Source organism: Equus asinus, chromosome 3, assembly GCF_041296235.1.
Source record: "Equus asinus isolate D_3611 breed Donkey chromosome 3, EquAss-T2T_v2, whole genome shotgun sequence".
In the NCBI taxonomy this organism is placed as follows: domain Eukaryota; kingdom Metazoa; phylum Chordata; class Mammalia; order Perissodactyla; family Equidae; genus Equus; species Equus asinus.
The window spans coordinates 22555831-22580684 of record NC_091792.1 but is presented as its reverse complement, the minus strand read 5'-3'; positions in this window follow the sequence as shown (position 1 = coordinate 22580684).

Genomic DNA, 24854 nt, shown 5'->3' with positions numbered 1-24854 from the left:
TTGAGTTGTAAAAATTTGCAAGAGGCTTTTAATAAGATTTGCATCTCAAAAGAGGGCTTTCTGAACCAAATGCTCTAAGAAAAAGCAGGTTATGGGCCTCAAATCAAGAAGAAACCTGTCTAAAGTTTAGTCAGGCTGAGGGGAAATTTAAAATGCTCTTGGTCAGTATCCATGAGCTTTCTTATATGGAATTATAAACAGGATCTTACCAGCTTAAATTTATCTAATTCTTTCCTCAAATTTGCCATGTTCATATGGCAGCTTAATAACACATTTGTTGATAGAATCATGTTTAACTTAGAACTGAAGATAAATGTGAATGGCTAAACTATTTGATGACACATACTGATTTATTTTTCTTCCAATGTTATAATGAATAGCCTCTTAATCCCTGTTTTTGTTACTAAATGACCCCTTGTCATTGTAAAAATAAATAACAAATCCTAGGGTAGTAGTTATTGAGCATTGATTAAAGTAGCATAGTTCTTCTAGCATCTTTTAGAACTATCAGATTCATTGGGATTAATTATATTCAGAAATATCACCAAGACTAACTGACTTTTAAAATGCTAAACTGTTGTGCCTAAAAAAGTCACAATTCACCCAATAAATTTTAGTGAATTCTCTTATTTAGCAATAATTAAGATTATACAAAATTAATAGATAGCTTTCATTTACAACAGCTTCTCAAAGGAAATATTATTCAGTTCACTATTTTGAGAATATGTTTGGAAATTTTAGAAGCCATATTATATTTTTAGGTCAACCATTATTTTTGAAATTTAGAATATAATGAACTAAGATAGGTGACATCTAACATAGTACATTATTGAATACAAATTTAACTTACATGTAATCCCTAAACAATGCTTAATTGATATGTTATAATGTGAATAAAGCCAGTAACTTCATGAAAGATCTTACAATTACTAGAAAAAATCATTCACAGGGTCATATCTGCCATTCTCCCCTCCTCGATAGCATTTTCCTTTGAATCTCCAAGGTTCTCCTTAATAGCATCTCAAAATGTGCAGATGTTATAGGGTCAAATCTCAGCATTCCCTTGATTCATTAATAAATCAAAATCTTTTCAAGTAAGAGAGAAAAAATCTTAATGATTTATTACCTAAATAAAATATAGATCTGTAGACATGGAAAAAAGGGAAATATTTTTTAAGAGAAATAAGTCATTTAAGCCTCATGCTGATTTTGAAAATATTATATGAATTAATCACATCTATATATCACGTGATATATATTCTACTTTTTGGAGCTTTAGTCCTCAGACATTTGTTGCATGAAAATTACTATATAGGTCTACTATTTGGTGTCCTATGTTGGAAAATCCAATATATTTGCATGTTTTTGAGTCTTTTTTGGGGCAGGTAGGGCCAAGTCACATTGCGAAAGCAGTTGACAGTTTCTTATACAGTTAAACATATGCTTACTATTCAATCCAGGCATTCTACACCCAGATATTCATTCAAGAGAAACATGTCTACACAAAGATTTGTATGTGAGTGTTCATAACAGCTTTATCCATAATAGACAAAATCTGAAAAACATTCTAATGGAAAATTATTTGTAGTCCATCTAGGCAATGGGACACTACATAACAATGAAAAGAAATGAAATCCTGATAGATGGAACAATATGGAGGCATCTCCAAAGCATTATGCTAAGTGAAAGAATCAAGATCAATGTGACTCCATCTATTATTTGTTGTACATATAATTTCTGTTAAATGGAATTCGAGGAAAAAGAAAAACTACAGTATTGGAAAGAAGATTCGTAGTTGCCAGTGTCCACGGCATATGGAGAGAGGATTGAGTGCAAAGTGGCTAAAGGAACAGTTTGGGTGATAGAAGATTTTATATTTTCATTGTCATATTGTGAACAATATGGATCCTGAATATAGGTTTTCTCTCCCTGATTTCAGTGCCTACACCAATATCTTTGTCTATTGGGTCACAAGATGTCTAATTGATTATCATGGAAGTCTGTGTAACATCTGAGACCAAGGCACACATATTACTTTAAAGAACATGGGACAATGGGGACTTGTTTATGTATAAACGACTCACCTAGAAGCTGATTATATGACAAAACTTTGAAACAGCCTTTTGAAGGAGCAGCTAAAGCAGAATATCCGAGAGCAATGCACTGCAGAGCTGGGGCCCCGTCCTTCCAGACGAGGTGCATATTTTGAAATAATGACCATTATATGGCTGTGTCCCCAATAGTTAACATGCAATGATCCATGATTCTGCCACTTAAAATTGAATACTTTGGTACAAACCACCAACAAGGACCGTTGGAAATAATAATAATAGTTCTCAATTGAGTGTGTTACAGAAGTATAAATTAATAATATATATATAATATAAAATACTTATACACTAAAGAAGCAGATGATAGATACTTAAAATTAAAATTTACCATATATTTCCACAATTCTTTGGACATTGTTAACCACCTTCCTCTCACCACCACTTCCACATCAACAGTTTTCTTAAATTCCTCCAGATCTTCTTTCTTTTTTATCTGCTGTCATAAAGTATTAATTCCTATAGGTTTAGTGAAAAATTTTGTATTAAAGTTTTCTCTAAAATCTCAAGATCAGCACAATACAATTTTTTAATTCACTCCTCCTTTTCCATAGCACAAGCCTATAATACATAAAGTTAGATTAATATAGAAGAGAGTACTGAGAAGATGGCGGGAGGGCCCCATATTTTGGTGCTATTTTCACTTTCAACTCCTTTTCAGAGCATAACCATAAACACAGAGGTTGGTATTTTTTTCAGTTTAAAAGAAATAAAACTATATAATCACACTCTATTAGCAATGAGTACACCTAGCACTCAGATCTTGGTTTCTAATACTATTCTTCAATAAAGGAACCAGAGGTCCATAGAGAAATGTCTGGTTGTAGGGCTGAGCCAGGAAAGATACAAGATGATCCTGGAGCATCTTATAGTGCCAAAGGTAAGAAAGTGCTCAACATACACACACACACACACACACACACACAGTTTGATGGAGGTATATCAGAGGGGTCTAGGAGCTAACTCAAAGAGATCTTAATGGCCAAAGTTGGAGCAATTTGAGCAAAATAATGAATAAAGTAGCATTTAATTATGACCCTTACCCATAGTGTAAAATAGAACATATATGATTCCATACTGATATAAATAATTGAATAAATTAATACAAATTATTAATAAATTCATAATTAATAAATTGATAAGCGGAAATGAGATAAATCACCCATGTAGAAGAATTCTAAGTAACCTATATAGATATTCTGCCCTCAAGGAGAGGAAGCACAGCTCCTCACTCTCTAAGCGTGGCCTACACAAAGTGACTTCCTGCTAAAGAGTAAAATATAGAAAGATACAAAAAAAGAGTACCTTTAGAGAAACCTGACAAAGACTTCCTTAGCCAGCTGTCAAGGTCATCATCAACTATCAAAAATCATATAGATGGTATATATCCTAAATATGATGTGACGAAAATGGCACCCTACCCCTGTGAGCTCCCTTGAAAAAGTACATAGCCCCTGTCTAGTCATGAGAAAAACATCAGACAAATTCTGGTGCAGAAGGAGCCTATAAAATACCTGACCCAATACCCCTCAAAACTGTCAAGGTCACCCAAACAAGGAAAATCTGAGAACTGTCACTGCCCTTAAGAAAATCTGAATAAACAATGGATTTTAGTTGAGAACAACGTATCAATATTGATTCATTAATTGTAGCACATGTACTCTACTAATGTAAAATAATAATAGGGGAAACTGGATGCCAGCTGCATTGGAACTCTGTACTATCATCTCAATTCTTCTGTACATCTAAAACTGTTCTTAACATTCAAGTTTATTGAAAAAATGTTAAATATGTATAGACACAGTACATTCATTCAATATTCTACACCCACCTCCCATATTCTACATCCTTCTACAGGATTTCTTGAATTTTTATTGGTTGAATAGAAATAATCTTTAACCACCTACTAAATTAAATGATTCTCGAATATGGGAGCAGCATGGGTTATAGCATATTACTTCACTACATACCAACACAAATTTAACACAGAAGAATTTCCTTCTGGAACTTCACTTGTACCACTCAAGATTAAAATCAATTAAAACAATGGAAAAAACACATAGAGAACAACTTTATTTTTTACTATTGATCACAAGAAAAAAACGTTCTGGATTTGAAAGTCTCTAGGGTAAAGACTTCTATTTCATTCCAATTTACTGTAAGTGAGTTATACTTCTATGAATTCTTAAATATTTCATCAAAGCCATGAATTTGTAACATCATTTCTCAGATAAAATGAAAATTTTTCTAATCTCAAATGAAGTCTCTTCTAACACTAGATTCCCCTTTGACTTCCTGCTGATGAGCAGAGCTGGCCCGTGTTTATTAAAACATGCTTTATAGAGTTTGTTCCAATGTTAAAAGTAGTTTTGTATCTACATATTCATTTTACATTAGCTGTATTTTATGCAAGGCCTAATTTATGCAGAATTAAAAGAACAGCGAGGGAAGAAGAGCTCATTCAGTATATGAATTATAATGTATGATGTCGGCTCTAAAAGATTTAGTATTTATTTCCTTACATATGAAAATGTACCAGTTCTGGAAAAAATATATATAATATACATACATATAAATAAAAATAAAGCAAAATGCATGCTGGTTTACATTCTTTAGCACTTCTTAACATAATAGGCATACTTATTTCTTGTTAAGCTCAATGGCATAGGAAAAAATGACCGAAATATAGTGAGTAAAAGGCTTAAGAGTTTTTTGAGTATACAACTAATTCATACTACATTACGTTGAAGAAAATAGAGATTTCACAATAATTTTGGCTGTTTTTAAATTTAAAAATAAGGATGCTTTTATATGGGTCTTAACAGCTGCTTTATCATTTCTATCCAAACTTCTTGTGTATACTACAATTCACTTTTCATCACATCATGCATACTTTAATGATATTGTCTTTAAAAAGATGGAGTACTGTAAGTGTGAACATGTTTTATACAATTATTTTGATGTTTAGTCTTTTGAACTTTAATGATTCTGTTTTCACATGAAAGATATTACTTTGCCAATGTTAAATTCCCAAAGCAATATAAAATTACTTCTACATTTTTTTTCTATCAAGACAAGAGTGGTCATGTGTAGAATTTATAGTCCTCTCACCTCAAGTGTAAAAATGGATTGAAGCACACATATAGTAAATAATTTCATTTTTTCTCAATGATATATTCATAAATTAGGGGAAAACTGCAATTTGACAGCATCAACACAATTTTTTATATTCAAATTGAAACTTGGAAAAATAACTTTTATTCTATGAATATTCTAATATTTTATTTAATCATTAAAATGTGGTCACTTTAATACTGAGGCTATTATTACCTAATATGTGTTACGTATACCAACACTGAAGCTATTTTAAACGTACTTCTTTCAACTTCTTTATAACGTCATTAAAATGTTTGTAAACATTTACTTTAATTCAATATGCTCCTCTGAAACATTCCCTTGGAATTTTTGGTAGACCACTAACTATTTTATTGCAAGAATAGTTACCTTTATATTTAGCACTGTGACTGCACATAGTAAATATTTATCAAATAAATGTTTCATTACTAAGTGAATGAATGATAAATTGAGTTGTAGGTTGGCATATGGTTAATCAAGATATAATTGAAAAAAATGATTCTCCATATTTATAAGTTTTTCAAGATTTCTTTTTACTTTCTAGATTGGGTAAAACTCAGTTTTACCTAAAGATTTTCTCTACCCTCCTCCCTTTTCCTTGTTATTTATAATAGCAAAAATACTTATTTAATCCATTTTATAAGTTCCTGACTTGTCTGTGTGGATAAGTTACTTAAATATAAACTATATGACCATATATGCTATAAAATGTAAACTGGGCTGCAGTTTGTGGGTGAAGCACGGAGTCGCAGCTGCGGGAATAGGGCATTGTAAAGGGGATTAGGAATTCGGCCACCACAAGCTAGGATAGAGGTACTGGATAAATTAAATCTAAGAGTCTTGAGATTCCGTAGGTATAGAAAGAACGTGCATCTTTTGAATACAGTATATGACATCTTCTCATAGAAGACAAAAAATATTTTTCTGTTATTTGTTTTGTTTTTCTAGTCAGAATGCTCCCTAATTTCTGGAATTTATACCACCTAAATTCACAAAACTGTTTGACAGAGATAGCAAACACTTGTGGTTATTCTGTGAATCCTTAACTACAGAGAATTTTCTAATTTTGTGTAAGTAAAGAGAAAGCAAATAAATTCTACTAAAGTGGAACTTGATTCAAGTCATGGTGCTAGAACTTCGTAGAGAGACTGCCTGTGATATCCATTTCTTCTTATAAAGTTGTTTTATTAAAACACTGCAATATTTTGTTTTCCTTTTTTTTGAAGGTCATATGGCTTTTAAATTTTACTATAAATTTATGGTCCGTGTGTTTTGAACTATTATATAAATCTCAGATATTACCTTTGAAGAAAATCTCTTTAGAATATTTAATATTTAGAATATTTAAGCCCTACATATTTGCACAGAATGCTTCCTATGTCTTGAATGCCTTTTCCGTCACATAACGCTCAGCTAAAGATTCACAGTTCCCTAGCCAGCCCCATGTCTATTGGGCTTTGGAGCCTTTCTTCGTGAATCTTCTCCCTTCGCGCAGTATTAGGTCCATAGCGTGTGCTCCATATATGTTTTGTAATGACTAAATCATTCTTTTCATTCTTACTCTAAAATAACATTCGTGCTCCATCATTCTTTCTTAAAATAGGGTATTAAACTCACAGATATAATTACTCATTTGCTATTAATAAAATACAGAATGGACAAGAGTTATCTGATTGCATATTAGAAGTATAGTTTCTAAGCCAGACTCAAACATTGTCTATGAGATTTGGGATAGTCTATTCACCTCTTCAGTCTTGGAGTGTTTTTTTCCCTATTTGTGTGAAACCAACAAAAATATGTTGGACTAAATCATTGTTACCAATAATGTGAGTCTTATAGTTATGTGAGGTATTAACAGGAATTATGCAAAAAATTTTTTAAAAAAACAATGTTTTGCTTACTAACATTATTGGATTACACCGTATTGAGTTAATACAGACATGATAGTTTGCTGTAATGGTCTACAATATGGAAGGATACAAGGCTACATAGAGAAGATCTGACTTGACTCAGTTTTTAGCTAGCACCTACTGCGAGACTTATGGGTGAGACAATCTTGGACCTTCTGACCCACCAATCAGCTGCATGAGGAGAAACCAGAAGGGAAAACAAAGAACCAAGTCACAGATCATGAAGAATAATGAACTGCTGTTATTTAAAGATACTTATTAGTGTTTTGTGATTCTTTCATTATGTTGTAATAGATAACCAAAACCACGATTCTTACCAAATGCTAAGGAATGTCCAAAGTACCTTACATACAACATTAACTTAATTATTCCTCACAGTAACCCTCAAGGGAAGCACAAATTTTTATTCTTATTTCAGACATGAGAAAATAAGGCACAATGAGGTTATAATTTGCCAAAGATCCTCAAATTAGTAAGTAGCAGAACCTGGATTGAAACCCAGTAAGTCTCTCTCTAGACATCTCCTTACACCCCCACCATTCTACTTCTATTAATATGAAAAATAACTTTATTTTTGTTTTCAGACTCTCATTTGAAAATCATTGATCACAATCAGTATCACTGAAAAAATCAGATGATATTAATGAATAATCAAAAATTTGTCACTATTCCTTCAAACTCATCAAATTTAAACTTGGTTATATTCCTAAATATAAATTTATCCCCATTATAAAATAGATATATTTTAAAAAGTTAAAATGTCCTTTTGGTTAAATGACAATAGAAAAATACTTCCAAATGCACTTATCAAAATTTGATGAAATTTAATTAGCACATTCAGTAACCAAGAAATCCCTATAATAACTTTAAAATCTTTTGGGGTTTAATCAGATTACACACAAAATATAGGCTGTAACATTCTGTTACAGTTATTCCACTATTACAAGTTGAGATACAATAATGATGACCAGTAAGTGAATGATTACTTACATGCCAAGCCTTTACTAAACACTTTACATACTAGAATGATTCCTCTAGCCCTTAGAAAAATCCAGGGAGGTGTAGAAAATGATTATCCCTCTTAACCTATGCAGAAAGTAGGATTGAAAGAGGTTACATACATTTCCTAAGGTTAAAACACCTGCCAATCTAACTCTAGACCCTGTAGAATTACCCACTGTTTTATATTGCAGTGTATAATTTTTGTCTCTGTTCTTTTTCTCGTCTAATGTAAACAAGAGCTTTTATTAATGACATTTTCTCATTCAATGTCTTGTGTAGAACAATTTATCTTCATCATTACTTATTCATATAATTACCCAGGAAACTAGGTGTTAAAATTAAGGAACCAAGATTTTGAAAAATTGTGTAACTTATCCAAGACTAAACAGCTAACAGACATGTTAGTTAGTTAGTTTAGTTAGCTGTTTAGTTTTAGATAAATTAAACTATCTATCTATAATTATATATAACATTCTGTATTAGTTGAGGGTGATAGATCATTCTTTTAATAATCATATGTAATGTTACTAGAGTCCCTCATTTATAGCCAAATATATCAAACTATTTTCTTTTTCATATTTTTCTTGGAAAAACAATGTTTTAAGTTTTATGATTCCATTCAATTTCTTTTTATTTAAAACCAATTGAGATATACTTACCACATAAGCATCCCCCAACAGGAATCTCGTCTTTCATTTTATCAGTACTCAAATGGAAGCACACGATGTAAACATTTAGCGATTATTTTAGAAATCATTTTAATCTGCTTTGTATTATAGTTAATTTTTAATGTGTTTTGGCAACCCAAGTTGTAAAGCTATTCATAGAAAAGTTTGTGTCTTATATGTCTATTATGCATTATAGTTAACTCAAATTTTGCATATCATATATGAAATGCATGTGTGTTCAACTAAAATGAACAGAAATTGTTGGGAGTTAACTGACAGAATGGAAACCCTTCCTGATTAGAAAGGGTTAAATTTGACCAACAACTTGAATTTGCCACCAGATTACTCTCATCCAAAGCTGGGAAAGCAATGCCATAGTGTACGATACTCAACTGTCACATGTATTGTTTATTTAAGTCTGAGTGTTAAAAGCAGTTTAGCTTAAGTAAAAACAAATCCTCCTGACATGCCTTTGAGCATTTTGAGGTTTAATGATGCCTAGCGCAGTAGTGTAATTAACAGTACCCATGATATATCACAGTGCTACATTTTCTAGTGCTATAAACAGAAGGCTTATGCCAAATTGCTTGTTAAGGTACACATGGTATCAAAGTACACCAGATGAAACAATCCCCCAGTAACCATGTAATGAGGTAAAGACATCTGTAACATAATTCTAGAACTTTGAATGTGAAGATTTTGTCTGTGTAATGGTACAGATGGAATTATCATTATCCCCATGGACACTGTGATTAGAAATAGATCAGCCCCCAGTCACACTAGACCATTAAGAGATAAATTGTGTTTTCCTTCAACAACAACAAAATATAACATTCCCAAGGTTAATGGCAAATCTTAACTGCAAATGAATACCACAATCTCTAAGTGAAATATAAAGATTTCTTACAGCATGAATATAGCTCGCATTGAGAGACATCAAAATGATTGTAAGATTTTGATCTGATGGATAATTTTTTAAAAATAGGAGTCGTGAGAAACATATTTACATCTGCTTTGTTTAGAGAGGCTTAAATATGTTGCAGCTGAATGGGAGATTTACCCATATATGTCTAATTATGAAAATGGGAATCATTTCAGCTCATATTGTACAACAAATTTCTAATCTAAGAATTCTAAGGCCATTTACCTATTGATATGTTTCATAGAAAAAATAGAGAGAGATATATATCTTTGATTTTTCTAATTGCATTTCCCCTATTTATGAATAAAGTATATGCATTGAGAAAGCTAAAGTAATTTTAAAAATCTGCCAAGGATATTACTCCTTTTCAGCAACTATTAATCTACTAATAATTAATAGTTAATAACTAATAACTAAGAATATGTCTATAAGACTTTTTTCATTCCAAATTCAATACCTATAATTTGAGGACAATATTTTACATTTCTCATCGAACATTTCTACAGGTAATTTTTTTCAAAATCTGCATATATTAAAAAGTATGATTTCAAAAATAATCGTAAATCTTAGCTTCCACCTTAGAAAACTAGAAAAAGAAGAGCAAATAAAATTCAAAGTAATAGAAAATGTAATAATTATAGCATAAATTGATGAAATTGAAAATAGGAAATCAATAGAAATAATCACAAAACTGAAAAACTGGTTCTTCAGAGAAATCAATAAAATTGATAAAACTTGAGCCAAACAAACTAAGGAAAAAAGGAGAAGACAAAAATTACTAATATCAGAAATGAAAGAGAGACCATTACTATTGACCCCATGGGCATTAAAGGATGATAAACAACACTCTGAACAACTTTATGCCCACAAATTTGGTAACCTAGATGAAATGGAGCAGTTCCTTGAAGACACGTACTACCAAAACTCGGAAGAGAAATAGATAATATATATAAACCTACATCTATCAAAGAAATTGAATCAATATGAATAACCTTCCAAAATAGAAAGCACCAGGCCAAAATGGATTCACTTATGAATTCTATCAAACATTTAAGGAGGAAATTATACCAATTTTCTCCAGTCTCTTCCAGAAAATCAATACAGAGGAAATACTTTCTAACTCATTCTAGAAGATCACCATTACCCTAATACCAAAAGAAGACAAACACACTACAAGAAAGGAAAACAACAGGCTGATAACTTTCATGGATATAGATGCAAAAATCTTCAGCAAAACACTAGCAAATTGAACTCAATAAAGCATAAAAGATTATGTACCATGACCAAGTGGGATTTATCCCAGATATGTAAAGACGGTTCAATATGTGAAAATTAATTAGTGTAATCCATCATACCAACAGGCTAAAGAAGAAAATTTATATGATTATATCAACAGATGCAGAAAAAGTATTTGACAAAATCTAACACCAATTCATGACAAAAACTAGGAACAGAAGAGATATCCCTCAACTTGATAAAGAACATCTACACAAAACCTATAGCTAACATTATAGTGAGAAACTAAAAGTTTTCCACTAAGATCAGGAACATGGTGCAAGGATAGCTCCTCTCAACACTCTTATTCAACAATATACTGGAAGTCCTTGCTAATGCAATAAGACAAGAAAATAAAATGTACCAAGACTGGGAAGAAAGAAATGAAAATCTTTGGTTGCATATGACATGCTTATCTTTGTAAAAAATCTGAAAGAATCAACAACACAAAACCTCTTGAAACTAATAAACAATTATAACAAGGCTGAAGGATACAATATTAATATACAAAAGTCAATCACTTTCCCATATATCAGCAGTGAATTAATGGAATTTGAAATTAAGACATAATACCATTTACATTAGTACCCAAAGAAATGAAATATTTAGGTGTAAAACTAACAATATATTTACAAAATCTATATGAGGAAAACTATAAAACTCTAATAAGAAATCAAAGAAGATCTAAATAAACAGAAAGATATTCCACACACATAGATAAGAACAAACAATATTTTAAGATGTCAGTACTTCTCATCTTGACCTACAAATGCAATCAAAATCCCAGCAAATTATTTTGTGAATATCTACCAATTGATATTAAAGTCTAAATGGAGGAGCAAAAGAACCAGAATAGCATTAGAGTTGCCCTGAGCAATGTTAGTTTCCTTGCACTTCTTGGTTGCACTCGCATTTTACTGGGGAAACTCAGGGTAAAGGGTTAAAACCCTCTGGCAGAGAAGGCACTTGAAGCGTGGAGCTGTCAATTTGCTCAGAACTGTCTCTCACAGCTGGAGATAAAAACAGAAATGGAGGTGAAATGAGAGGTAGGCCAAGAAGATATGTAGTGGGGCTTCTGCAGTATCTGCTACATCATAGTCATCATCTCTCTAGGTTTGTGTCACTTTCTTCTGGCAACAATTCACATTTGCTGGAGAAAGTTTTCTCAGCTTTATTGACGTATAGTTGACAAATAAAAATGTTACCTACTTAAAGTATACATCGTGATGATTCGATACACATATACGTTGTGAAAGGATTCCTCACATCTAGTTAATTAACACATTCAACACATCACACATTTATCTTTCTTCCGGTAAAATTATTTTTCTAGATTTATCTAATAAATTTAGAACATATATGTTTACTATGTGTGTATTTGATGTGGGTTGTGTGTGTTGGTGAGAGACAAGTGAAAAACAAAATTTAACATTTTTATGCCAATGATGGGACTAGAGATAGTTTTTATTCAGATGTGCTTATATGCCTCAATAAATTTTTTTCTAAGTGATTTAAGTTCCCATTATTATAAGGAATAAAACAATGACTGACAGAATAGAATTATAATCACGGAAACAGCTTCAATCATATAAACAAAGGCAAACCATTACAAAGACGGCATATAAATGAGCAAGATAGGAGTTATGTTAATAGATATCGTAGAGAAAATCGGATACCACATGGGAAAAATTAAACTGGATATATTTCTACCCCACAATATATTCATTTCAACAGTTATAAAATCAATTCTAGTATAAATAATAAGTAAAACTTGAAAAAAAATTTTATAATGTTTAAGATAGACTATCAAGAATGTTCTTAAACATTTATAGAAAGTTATTTTTTAATCAAAGATATTAAAAATAAGACACTTTCAAGGGTTGACAAAGATGTCGAAGAATGGTAGTTCACAAAAACTGCGAGTGCAAAGGTGCATTTTACAAACATCCACTATAACCAAACTAGCTCCCAATTCTAGTCCTTAGAATAACAATCATGCACTGCAAACATAGACGTATTGCTTTATTTGGGCTTTTAGCATCTCCTGCTGAATTCTGGGCAGTCTCTTGCCAGAAATTTATGAATGTTAGGGCAAATGACACATGGGCACTAATGCATATGAAATAAAGCTCAGTATTCACATAGTAAAGAGCAAAAGAACACCCCAAAGAAAAGGGTCCAGGTTTAGTTCAAAGCAAAGCTAAAGCAAGGCAGTTTCAGGATTTCGTGGTGGTTAGAGGGTGGAGCCAGGTGAGGGGTGGGCTGCTCATTCCTGCTGGTGTTAAGCTGACACACACACAAGATAAGGAAAGGCCGAAGATGGACTGATTTGACCAGTGAAGATACAACGAGTCACTTTTACAGTGACACAGTTTATTACCTACGTAGATAATGAAAAGAAGAATAAACAGAAAATGCCAGAACCCTGTGATCCGCGTTCCTCTTAACAAAGAGGATGATCTCGAAGAAAATGGGAGATTTGGTCAAAGAGATGAATAAGTACTGGGGATCTCATGCACAGCATGGTGATTAGAGTTAATAAAACTGTTTTATATGCTTGAAAGTTGCTAAGAGAGTAAATCTTTACTCTCTTTTTTACCACAAAACAATGGTAATTTTGTGACATGATGCAGGTGTTTGCTAATGCTATGGTGGTAATCATTTTGCAATATATGTGTATCAGATCATAATGTTATACATCTTAAACTTACATAATGTTATACATCAATTATATGTCAATAAAGCTGGAAAAAAAATCTATATTTTTGTACCCAGCAAAAATGTTCTTCCCAATAAAGGCAAAAATAAATGTATTTCCAGAGGGTAAAAAAAATCAAAAAATAAAAAACAAAAGAGGTCAGATGACTGCAACATGAGCAGTGAAGATACCTCATTGTTGAGAAGCCAATTCCAGACTGCAACAAAGTGTTACATATTTTTGTAACTCTATTCTGAGGGGTGAGAGTGAGGCAAAAAGCCTGTCCCTCAGAAACTAACAGGTCCAGAGACATTGTCTCAAACAGTCTCCCAGGGAAGACACAAAGGCCAGTGGGAGTTGGCCTTGGGGCGGCTCCTTACAAGGCTCCCACTTCGGTCCTGGGAGGATCACAAGATCCATAGAGAAACATGTCCGTATTTGTTAAGCCTCTTGGCCAGGAATATACTACTCACAGATAAAAGTAATCAAATGCAACTGAGACAAAAATATTCTAAAAAAAATTGAAAACTTTAGGAATCTGCTGAGATCAGATGCTGGGGGTAGTAGTTATTGAATGAGACCAGACTTACAGAGAAGCCCTGGTGGTGACAGTGGTGCCCGAAGGACTGATGGGTACAGGGAAACCTCAATTCTAGCATCGTCTATTTTGGGAACCTGGTTGCTCAGGCATTTTTTAGTAGTGAGGGAGACAATGATCTGGTGGGTATGGAATGGGAAGGAGATTGACCCAAAATAACTGGAACTCTGGGAATCTCAGTCAAGCATTAATTTTAGCCTCTGCTCAACTCTGCCCCATTTTTTCTTTTGAATGGAGGACAAAACAGCTCCTCCAGACGCCATAGACTAAATTTTAAGTGATTTTATCCATTTCTATTATGCAAGTTGATTTTCTGTCAGATGCAATTATCCAAGTAATTAATTTTATGCCTGCTAAATGCCAGAAATTGTGAATCCCGTTTCTTTCTGTGTAGTATACCTTAAAACCTATAAAGCAAATTTGTGAATTTATGCAGGAAAGGAAACCATACTCTCTGCTATTGTTCCATATACGTATAACTTTGGATTTGGAGAAATTTGTTTCACTACAGCCAAACTCCTTAAATTCACCTCATGCCTAACTGAATAATTAAATATATATAAGTTCTGAAATTTTCTCTGAGGGAAAGGATAACATCTGTGTAACCTTTTTATATTCTGTTTTAGATTGATTGACACGCTAAGAGCTACATACCGATGAAAGGAAAGAATAACAATCATGCTGTGCACTAAGTTTTTTCTGATTTATTACTAGTGTATATAAGCATTTTCATTTTTCTATATAACTATTTTATTATTAATTTTGAGACTTTAATAAAAAAACAATTTTCCAAGTAAGTTTTCTTTCTAACAATCTGACAATTAATTAAAGGTCTTATAATGTTTATTGAGTTATTTTTTTGCTTCTTCCTTACGTCATCCCTTAAATTAATCGCTTTCTTAATGCTTCATTGTTTCCACTCTGACCTTTCTCCGCTACTTCTTTCTCTAACCCCATCTTTTCTTCTCTTTCCTCTCTAGCATTCCTTTATCCCCTTCTTTCCTTTTTCTGTTTTAAATTGAGACATAATTGACATATAACATTGCATTAGTTTCAGCTTTATGACAACAATTTGACGGATGTATATATTATGAAATGAACACCACAATAAATTTAGTCAATACTCATTACCACACAGAGTTTTCAACGCACATCAATCTATAAATCACAATTGTGGTGAGTTGATGTGTGCCAGACCTGAGGACTGGTCCGGGTCCTAGTCCTTCCCCAGGGAAGGAAGGGCACCACAGAAGTGGGCTGCACAGAGTGGTTATATACCATCTTGGAACAAAGATCATACATCACATGTGATAGGAATGTCCCTTTTACAATTGTCAGGAGAGGCTTTGCTGGCACAGCAGGTCAGTGGTCACAAGGTGAGCACAGCAGGTCAGTAATTAATCCTCAGTTTAGGGAGAGATACTTATCCTCAAAGAAATGCTGATATGGGGGAAGCTACATCTCCATCTTTAAGGGCATCATTCCTGTCTTTGAGACATATTAAATGTGTAAAGCTGACGTACAGTGCATGCTCAACAGGCCACATCAGGCACTTTTGGAAAAACAAGATCAGGCGGAATTAGTTTTAAGCCAAATAGCTTCCTCATATACTCCAATATATACTATGGCTTTTCATTTATTTATCATAGTTACAATTTTTTTCTTGGGATGAAAAGTTTTAAGATATATTCTCTTGGCAACTTTAAAATATACAATGCAGTATTGTTAACTGTAGTCACTCTGATGTACATCCCATCCCAAGAACTGATTCGTCTTACAAGTGGAAGTTTGTACCCTTTGACCACTTTCACGCATTTTGCCCACCCCAGCCTCACCCCCGCCTCTCGCAACCACCAATCTGTTTTTTGTATCAATGAGTATGAATATTCTGACTTTTTTAAACGAGAATTTATGGCAGGTTAGTGTGTTTTCTTTCATGTTCATTGTCCAAAGATGTAAAATAGCTAACTTCCAAATTTGGTGTGTAATATAATTACAAATTAATATTCACTTGTGCTCCAAATTTTAAATATATCCAGGTAGAAATAAATATCATTGATAAATTTTTTACGTTTGTTTTAGAACTCTAGGAACTTACCATACAATGTATGCTACAATTTAACGTTCAGATAATTGTATATCATTTTATATATTTTTCAGTAACCTCCAAAAAGTTGTTTATTCCCTTATAGTCTTAGGACTATAACAGGTTAGCCTTGAAGATAGCGCATTTGTTTCCATGAGCATAAATTTTTAGAAAGTCAAAAGATGCTCAATTTTTTTAATTTTGTTAAAGAATGCCAAATTCCGTTTCAAAAAGGCAGATTTAATTCCATCACATAAACATATATTTTGATTTTGTTGATTCTGTTAAAAAGCAAAATTCAACTGAGTAAATTTGAAGATCTAATTGGCTTTATTAAATGATCTATGAATCAGGTACCATCCCATATAGCAGCTAGAAGGGTGTTCCAAGGAGCTGTACAAAATGGAAGCTTTTTATAGGCAGAAGGAGGGTGGAGCTAGAAGGTACTAGCAAAAGCAAAGAAAGGATTGCTTTGGGCCAGGGCATCTGGGCTTTGAGAGGGAAAGGAGTAACAAGGGTTCTATTGTGCAGACTGCCTCTTCCTCTGGGGGATGGAAGCGCCCATGTGACAGATTATGTCATTGATATTAACCAGAAAATTCCAGACTGGTTGATTAAGATTACATTTCTGCAGAAGGTTGAAACTATAGTTAGGTCAGGTATTAAATCTAGGTTTGGTATCATGGGCTTTAGCACAAGCGATGTCATTTTAGAGCTTTTGTTTTTCTCTTTAATAATTCTTTTTATAGACTGCTGCCACATAGATTTTTAAAAAAAATTTCTGTTGGGGCCAGCATAGTGGTTAAGTTCATGTGCTGTGTTTTGGTGGCCTGGTGTGCACGAGTTCAGATCCTAGGTGCAGACCTCCACTGTTTGTCCAGCCATGTTGTGAAGGCATCCCACATACAAAAAATAGAGGAAGATTAGCATGGATGTTAGCTCAGGGACAATCTTCCTCAAGAAAAAAAAGAGGAAAATTAGCAACAGATATTAACTCAGGGTCACTTCCTCACCAAAAACAAAAACAAAAACAACATACTTCCACAGTGCAAAATGTGTTAATTTTATTACTGTAATTCGTCTCCCCAACACTAACAAATAGATACGGCTATGGATTAGATTTTACCCTTATCTCGATCCCTTTATTTTTAATATTTAGCGTTAGCATAATGGTTAATGATGTGGATATAGAAACTGCGTGCCTTGGTTCAAATCCCAGCTCTACCACTTAGCAGGTGTGTGACATTGGATAAGACACAAATCTCTTTTGTGAAGATGATACTGTGAAGATAAAAATATTCCCCACGTTATGAAGCTGTTGTGAAGATTAACTATATTGTTTAAAGGAATATAGGACAATGATTGGCACACAGTAAACTCTTTATATGCCTTAGCCATTATTTAATTTATCAATAACTTATTTGCCTATGATACTTTATCTTTATTTTGCCAAAAGCCCATATCAAAAGACATATTACATATTTAAATACTTAGCTGATCACTATTAAAATCATAGATGTAATAGAAAAGTCCATTAAAGAAATTTTATACAATGTTATTGGAAATTTTGACTCAAAACCAAAAAGTAGTTTTAGAGTTAAAAATAATTGGCAAAATTATCTTTATTTTGAATGGATATAATTTACATTTTGAGAACCTGCTTGTTTACTACAAAATAATGATAAAAGATGATATGTAAGGCAAATACTTTTAAAGGTTTATTAATATAAATTTCAAGGATATACAACTTATTTTATATACTATCATAAATTTATTTCATGACGAAAGTCCAAATATTTTGCTACTTTGCTAAGATTTTATTCTGAATTTTTAAGTTATAAGTTTAACTGATCTTTCTTTTCCTTAAAATCTTTACATATTTTTAACAGCAACGTTTTACTGACTTTATAGAATAAACTGATTACTTGTTTATTTTATTGGTTTTCTATTGAATCATAATAAATTACCACAAAGTTAGCACTGGAAAATAACATCAATTTATTATATCAGTTTCTGTGAGTCAGGAATCCAGATATGAGTTAGATGGGTCTCTCGCCAGCCTAAAATTTTGGTGTTGGCCGGGTCTGTAATCTCACCAGTGGCTTGAGTTCCTCTTCCAAGCTCATTAAAGCTCTTGGCGGAATTTACTATCTTGAGGTTATAGAACTAAGGTCACAATTTTTTGGCTGGCTTTCAACTGGGGACTATTCTCAACTACTAGAAGCTGCCCACAGGTCTGCCTCCCATTCCTCCGCACAGTGGGGTAGTTTGCTCCTTCAAGGTCAACAGGAGACAGCCGCTGCAGCTTCAAATCTCTGTGATTTCTCCCATCTCTACGCTTTAGACATTCTTTTAAAGGACTCAGCTGTTAAGATCAAATTATAAAGGGTTATATAGGGCTTTTATACCAGGGGATGTGGAGTCATCTTAAAATTCTGCCTATGGCATCCATCTATTTCTATCATCTAGAATATTCTGAATAATTTAAATATTCTCTATTCCTTTCATCTATATTGTCAAAATTATTGACAGTTATGCATACAATTATTCTTAGTTTTTCTTAATTTTTGTTGAGTTATACAAATAATCTGCCGATATCCTCTTTTACATTTCTAGCATCATTAATTTCTTCTTTGGTTTTCAAAATTTTGTTGAGTTTTGCCAGCGATACATTTATTTGCCTTTCCAAGAGTCTATATTTGTCGTTGTTGCTTGTCCCTCTAGTCTTAACTATCGAGACTCATTAAACTCATTTTGGACTTTTTCACTTCATCTTTCCCATTTCTGAATTTGTTTTTTGCCTTCCCCATTTTAATACATCAACATGTCACACCTTGTGCTGTTGACTTTGTCAGGAGTTCAGCCAAGCTGAGGCACAGCCAGGCGCCAGAATAATAGATTAAAACAAGCCCCAAATGAAAGTAACAGTGAAGCCTTTAATCACTTACTACAATAGTACAAGAAGAGGCTAAACCAGAGAAAGTACCAACACTCTTTGTATTTTATTCCCTCATGGAACAGCATACCAGTCGAAGGTCAGGTGGCTCAGCATAGATGTGAAAGTCGTCTCTCTGCCAAGGGAGCCCTGAACAACAGGCTCCTGCATTATTATGGACCAGGGATAAGGAGGGAGAAGAGACAAAGGAAAGTGGGGGGAGGTTTCGGATTGGAAAGTACTAAGTCCTAGGTCAGACTGGGGAAAAGTGTCTTCAAGGTTTCCCCTCATCCTCCATAAGAAGGCCTTAGCCGAGGCTCCCAAACAGGACCTCAGATAAAGAGACCTAGGAATGCAGCGGCCTGGGCTAGGAATTCAAACGTTTGTAAGAGCATGGCCTGACAGAAGGGCCTTAGTCCTTGACTGCAACTCCCTCAGGGACAGCAAAGCACTGGCTGTGCCCCAAGTCTTGGGTGAGGAGGTCAGCTATCCCCCGTAAGGCCTTTGAAATTGCGTATGGTTGGGCCTGAAAAATCACACATAGGTTTTTGACCAAGAGACGAAGTCCTCAGATTTAGAGGTAACTTTTAATTCCTACTTCTCTTCTCAAGTATGCTAGCCAATTTTTGCCTATTTATTGAATGTTTATTTTATTGGATGATTTTTTAAAAATTTCTAAGTATCTATCTGGATGATTTCTAAATATTTCTTTTCTATTTTTTGTTATTATCTATTACAGATCTATTCTTATTTTCTGCATTCTATTTGTTCTTTAAAAAAAAATTTTATCTAGTATTATAACCCTCTCCCTATTTTCTTAATTTCTATTTGCTTTAGTCAGTTCTCCTTTTTATTTCATCTACTAACTAAACCACATATCAGAGCATTTTCTAATATCTGCGTGTGTGTGTGAGCATTTAACAGACCATGAGCATGACATGTAAGAGTCTGTCGCATGATGTTTTTGGATAAAACTCTGTGGAGTAAATTTGCACTTATTTCAGTCTATACTCTATGTCATTTGTTGGTTGAAGACCAGTTTCGAGCTTGTTTATTGCTCTGGAATTTCAGCACACATGCGCACTGCAAATTTTGTTCCCCCATTCATGCAGAACGGGCTTCGTAAATCATGCGTGTTACTTGATCTACATCCTAGAATGGGGAACCTATTTTTAGAATGTATCTCAAGACTGGTGGGCAAAAATTTTTTAGTTTTGATTAATGAATGGGAGGGCTTTACCTTGTCAGTTTTCTTTGCTGTATGTAGGGAATAACTTTGTGCTCCCTAATCATCCACGAGACTAACAATCCTGACATTTACTGCCTCTTCCTTAATCTGGCTTCAGGAGACCTCTTTGTTTATGACAACTATGTAGTTCGTGTTCTTGTTCTTGAGCTCATCTATACTTCTCTCTCTCCCAATTTATCTATTATTTATATGTGTTTGGGGTATTATTGTTTTTTTCCTGCCTCCATGAAGTGTAAAATTTTGGCAGGAATTGTTTTCCTCATATGAAGTGTTCATCATTGTTTCAGATTCACCTACTAATAAGAGAAAATAATAGAAAGTTATTTCACTTCTTTGTAACTTAATCACATATTTTGAATTAATTAAGCCCTACTATTAAACTAAGCACTTAAAAGAAAAAAGAGAACACTTGGAGAGAGTGGACCAAACACTATGACTTTACTATATCATGTTTTCGAACTTTAGAGTTTAGAAGTATTTAAACTGACTTTCGCTACTCGTCTGAAGAGAGCAGTAGCGCGAGAATAGCACAAACTCAGTTCTCGGTCTAGCTCTGCCATTCAAGAGCTGTATCTTTAGTCAACTTATTTTATAAAATAAAGATATTTTAATATCTTTAATATATTTTACTATATCAAATATAAATGATATTTTATAAAATAAAGAAATCAAGAGGAAAGCAGATAATGTCTGGGGAACTATTAGGCTGTAAAGCATTATGAATGTATGACTCTAAATTCACACCAAAACCTTATTTTTCCCAATTCAGAAGTCACTCTTGTTGTTCTCTTATTATTATGTCTCTTTACTAGTCCTCATTCCATTAAACTCTATGAGAATTACTATTCTGACTGGATAAATGTTACTAAATTTGACTTCTTTGATCCATGAATTTTTTTTAGAAATTGTGGTCAGATGAGGAGTTCCTAAACAAACAATATCTAGATCTCGATCTAATCTATATCTGCATCATCTGTGTCTGTATGCTTCTAGGAGTGTAAAGTGGGGAGCCTTTGGTAGTATATAACCCAAGATAGACTAGATTTGGCTGCAGATGTAAACAACTCCAAAATCACTGTATCATAAAAAATAAAAGTTTATCTTTTATCCATGTGATATGTCTAGTACGGATTTGGAGAGAATGCTCGCGGTTGTCCCTTGGAGACGTAGGCTGATGGAGCGTCTGGCCATATGCATCCATGCATTATCCCCTTGGCAGAAGGAGGCAGAATAACAAATAGTACAATGGCTTTTAAAGTTTTCGCTCTGAAATGACAAGCACCACTTATGGAAATTCTTCATTATTCAAAAACACCACGTGGCTACCACTAGCTTCAAAGGGGTAAGAAAACACTGTAGTAGTACGTGTTCAGAACTAGAATCCAAGTGCTTGTGTACATCCATAAAGTCAAGTACAGGCCGAAAGGTTTTGATTTTTCTTTGAAATATTGCTACCATGTCTAGAGTTTATCATCGTCTGCATTTAGCTGAGTTAAATAAGGAGATGCATATTAAGCAGACTGCTTATATAGCCATATTGTCTGTCATTTAGTATGTCATGTGAGTGATTTTCTTCCAAATACATTTAGAAATAAAGTTTCACTCAAATAAAAAATGATCATCACTATTATTGGAATAAAAATTAATGTAGGCTCTGGGGATAAAAATGTTGTTTAAAATAAGTGTTATTGCTTAAGGAGTGAAAGGTAAATCAGAACTTAATAGTTTGTAATCAAAAAGCAGCATTATTGTAATAAAAAGCAACAGTTTAATAAGCACTATTTCTAGTATAATAAAGTTTCTTTGTACCCACAATTGCCTAGATTTAAGGCCACATCAAACATACCAAATAGCAAAAGCAGAATCATTTAATGTAGCAAATTATTTGCACTACTATTGTTGTATCTGAGATATCTTGAATAAAACTGAACAAATGGAGATATCTGTGCCACTTCTTTGTCCTTGTGTTTGTAGAAAATACATATTAGCTACACATTAGCGGTTTGGCTACTTCAAAAACAAATACAAGAAAGACAATTGGGAGTTAAGATTTAATGTTAAAGACGACATGATTACGAGCTCATATCCTTTTCACTGGCATGTGCATCTCTCAATATGATTATTTTTGTTTCCTGTCTTCATATATTAGAGAAAGGGTATAAAATTTCCACTTGCAAATTTATTCTTTTTTTAAATCACTTTATTGAGGTATCATTGAGATATAGAAAGCTGTATATATCTAATATAAACAACATAATGAGTTTGGAATAAGTGTACACCAGTGAAACCATAGCCACAATCTGTGCTATAATCATATCCATCACCTCCGAAAGTTTCCTCTCACCCTCCTTATTTATTACTATCATTATTTCTAATATGTGATAAGAATGTTCATTTTTTATAACATCTACCCTTTTAGCAAACTTTTAGTATGTAATACAGTTTTGTTAATTATAGGTTTTCTGCTGTACAGTAGATCGCCAGAACTATGCATCTTGAATAACGGAAATCTGTACCCTTTGACTAATACCTCCCTCTTTCTCCTCCAACTAATGTCTGAGACCACCTTTCTACTCTCTGCTTCTATATTTTGACTATTTTAGACTCATCATATAAGTGTATCATGTAATATTTGTCTTTCTGTGTCTGGATTATTTCATTTAGCATAATGTCCTCCAGATTAATCCATGTTGTCACAAATAGCAAGATTTCCTTCTTTTTTTTAAGGCTGAATAATATTTCCTTATATGTAAATACCACATTTTTTAGATTTAATCATCTGTCAATGGACATTTAGGTCTATGGTCTATGTCTTGGCTATTGGGAATGATGCTGCAATTACTAAGGAAATGCAGCTATCTCTTGGATATTCAGACTCCAGTTCCTTTGGATGTATAACCAGAAGTGGGATTCCTGCATGATATGGTAGTTTAATTTTTTAATTTTTGAGGAACTTCTCTACTGTTTTCCATAGTGGCTGCATGAATTTACATTGCCACAAACAGTGTACAGGGTTCCCTTTTCTCCACATCCTGGCCAACACTTATCTTTTGTTTTCTTGATGGTAGTCATTCTAACAGGTGTGAGATAATATCTCACTGTGGGTTCAATTTGCATTTTCCTGATGATCAGTGATGTTGAGCATCTTTTCATGTACCTGTTGGCCATTTGGATAACTTCTTTAGAAAAAGTTTTATTTATTTCTTCTGCCCAATTTTAATTGGATTTTTTTGTTATTGAGTTGTATGAGTTCTTTATATATTTTGGATATAAACCCTTTATCTGGTATATGATAAGGTATTCAGACTGGGAAGGAAGAAATAAAACTGTCTTTGTTCACAGATGACATAATCATTTGTGCATAAAATACAAAAGAATCAGCAATTCCTGGAACTAATAAGCAACTGTGGCAAGGCTGCAGGATACAAGGTTAATATACAAAAGTCAATTGTTTTTCTATATACCAGCAATGAACAAAAGGAATTTGAAATTGAAAACATAATACCATTTACATTAGCACTTCCAAAAATGAAATATTTAGGTATAAACCTGAAAATATATGTACAAGATATACATGAGGAAAACTACAAAACTCTGATGAATGAAATTAAAGAAGAACTAAATAAATGGAGAGATATTCCATGTTTATAGATAAGAAGACACAACACTGTCAAGATGTCAGTTCTCCCCAACTTGGCCCATAGTTTCAATGAAATTCCAATTAAAATCACAGCAAGTCATTTTGTGGATAATGACAGAGTGATTCTAAAAGTTATATGGAGAGACAAAGACCCAGCATAGCCAACACATCATTGACGGATAAAAACAAAGTTGGAGGACTGACACTACTCCACTTCAAGACTTACTGTAAAGATACAACAGTCAAGACAGTATGGTACTCATGGAAAAACAGACAAATAGATCAATGGAACAGAGTAGAGAACCCAGAAACAAACTTATATGAATAAAGTTAACTGATCTTTGACAAAGCAGTAAAAACAATACAGTAAAGCAAAGACAGGCTCTTCAACATCTAGTAATAAAGTTTACACCTATTTGCACAACTGCCATACCACTGAACTGAAGTTATTTTACAACAGTATGGAATTCTTGACCTAGAAGTTAATGTATAACATATCTAAATAGCAGTGTTTCTCATCACTGTGAGAGTTACTAATAATACAAATATTATCTCATATATACATACACAGTTGTCAGAGTTTCTCTGAGATGTTTCTGCATTTTAAAAGCTAAATATTAAAAACTAC